Source organism: Aplysia californica, unplaced genomic scaffold (genome assembly GCF_000002075.1).
Source record: "Aplysia californica isolate F4 #8 unplaced genomic scaffold, AplCal3.0 scaffold00438, whole genome shotgun sequence".
In the NCBI taxonomy this organism is placed as follows: Eukaryota; Metazoa; Mollusca; class Gastropoda; order Aplysiida; family Aplysiidae; genus Aplysia; species Aplysia californica.
In genome coordinates, this window is record NW_004797708.1 from 535,965 (window position 1) to 538,113 (window position 2,149).

Sequence of the window (2,149 nt, forward strand, 5' to 3'; positions counted from 1 at the left end):
CAGCAGTCGATCTGGGCACGCAAGGAGGTGCTATTCCTATTCTTCTTCTGGAAAAACGAAAGAGAGCTTCAAAACAGACTGCAGCGCCATCTGAAGCAAAGAGCATACTTCCTGCGGACACTTTTTTGGCTGAGTGGCCCATCTTGTTATGTACTATCATTGGTTATACCCAGTGCCCATTTGGGAATCGACAAACCGATCGCCCGATTTGTGGCCTGAAAACAAACGACGTGTTTGTTTTTGAGGCTGCGATTCGGGCGATCGGTTTGTGCCGCGATGGTCGCTTTGCACCCTCAATTTGGCTAACCCCCACCCCCATCCCCTACCAAACCGAACCGAACTGAACCGAACAGATCGTGCTCAAGTGCGACCCTATTGGAATGTCAGTCGGCACAAGAACTAAACGCATCAAGTAAGACGTTTCAGTTCCATAGCAATCTTCTCGAGACAATGAACAACACTCACCTCGACGTTTGGGTATTCATTGAAGGCCTATAATTAATAACACGCACAGTCCCAGTCTGAACAGAAGAAAAATAAAAGTGCAGCACCCCTAAGAAAGAGGAAGGAAACAAAGTAAATTTGTTGACAGAGAGAAAAGCTAGAAGAACGCAAAACTAGAGAAGAAAGAAACCACCAAATTTGAATTAGACCTACTAATACATACTATTATTAGCTATTCAAATTTGAAAAAGAGATTCCAAGAAAATGATCCCCCTCCCTCATGTGTAAATAACAACAGCACCCTTAACAAAAGGATCTGAAGCACAACACATTTAATTTGTTAGCTGAGAGAAGAATTGGAGGCAAGACTAGAGAAGAAATGAATTACGAAATGTAAGGCATCGTGGTCAAATCAGGCGCTCGTCAAAATAATTAAATCAAAGAAATCGGCTTTTTTGGGGGCCGATATGGGCAATTTTTTTTCTTCTAATTTTCATTTTTAGGTTCAATACCTTTTATGTCCAGTTAAAAACACATGCTCGTTTGGATTTTACTTGAAATACACTGAATAAAAGAACAAAAAAATGAACATTTTAAGTTTTCAAGGACTCTCACGTTTTGAAAGATTGGCGGCCATTTTCTTGCTGAATTTACCCCTTAACCAGGCAATCCTGACCCCCTTCAGTCGTAGATATTTTTACTACTATTCAGCATAGATGGATACTTTTTTTTCTTCAAAGGAAGGCAAATGAACAGACTTTTAAGATAATACCAAAAACGCAATAAGCCCAAAATTTGACGAGCGCCTGATTCCACCACGTCGTGACACAAAAAAGAATTTCTGACAGTCATGTCTAAAAAATAATGTGCACCCCCCCCTTACCTCTCTCCCTTCTAAACATAACTACTGTTAATGAATGGCAACAGCGTTTTAACCATAATCATCGGGGATGTTTATTCAGAACCGCGATATGAAACCATTTACCGAAAATGATCGAAGCTGTTTCCAATACAATTCTGTTAGGTTCGATGCTAAAGCGCCCAAGGCGTACTCTTTGAGGCGTTAAACAATAAACAATAGGAGCTCAGGGTTCCTTCTCCTACGACCTGCCCTGACACGAGGAAGGAGAGTAGGGGTGCAATTTGGGGGTTGATGTTACCCTAGCTCGCTCAAGGCTAAAACAAAACACAAAAAGACCCGCCCTCTACCCCCTACCCCCCCCCCAGAAAACAAACAAACAAACAAACAAACAAACAAACAAACCAACAACAACAACAAAAACTAACAACCTGGAAGCGAGATATGCCTGACACCCGTATTCAAGTTGCTGCTATCTTTCTTGGGTCAAGATTTAAATTTCAATAGTGAACCTCATAAAGGCCAGGTATTGACACGGTGTTTTGCTGTTGGCGCGTCAGTCTAAGATCGCCAAGGCGTGATCAATTCTCTGTTGTGATTGAAGTTTGGAAGTTTATACATACTGGCGTGCAGCAAGTTTCATTTCAGCTGTCAGTGGGGCGGAGATAAGGCGTAATCCAAGCGAAAGCGTAGTCTGTCTGTGCATGTTTGGTTATTACGTATTTGTTGTGGGCATGCTGTCAAGCCTCCCCCCCCCCTTTCCAGACAAACTGAGAGGCCTATCTATACAATTGTAAATGACCGTAGCACCGGTTTATCAATCTGATACTGATACATACAAAAGGT